Genomic DNA, 291 nt, shown 5'->3' with positions numbered 1-291 from the left:
GGGGGCGGAGGGGGAGGGGATGAGATTGGGGGGGTGCAGGGGGCGGGGGACCGCGCGCTCCCGGGTGCCGCCTCCCGGCTGTTCCCGCAGCCGCCGCCCCTCCTGCCGCGGCGTCCATTGTCTGCGGCCCCGCTCTTCCCAGAGTCGCTGCTCCCCCAGCCCTTCGCCTCCAGATGCCCCGCTGCCCTCCCCGATCCTGGGAATCAGCGGTGGGGCTGCGACCCCGGCCCCGAACGGTGGGCAGGGGGCTGCTCGAGTCTTGGCCTTGGTCCAGCCCGCAGCCCCTCTTGG

The sequence above is a fragment of the Lemur catta genome, chromosome 3 (assembly GCF_020740605.2).
Source record: "Lemur catta isolate mLemCat1 chromosome 3, mLemCat1.pri, whole genome shotgun sequence".
In the NCBI taxonomy this organism is placed as follows: domain Eukaryota; kingdom Metazoa; phylum Chordata; class Mammalia; order Primates; family Lemuridae; genus Lemur; species Lemur catta.
The sequence above is the reverse complement of the archived record's forward strand: the minus strand, read 5'-3'. Positions refer to the sequence as shown.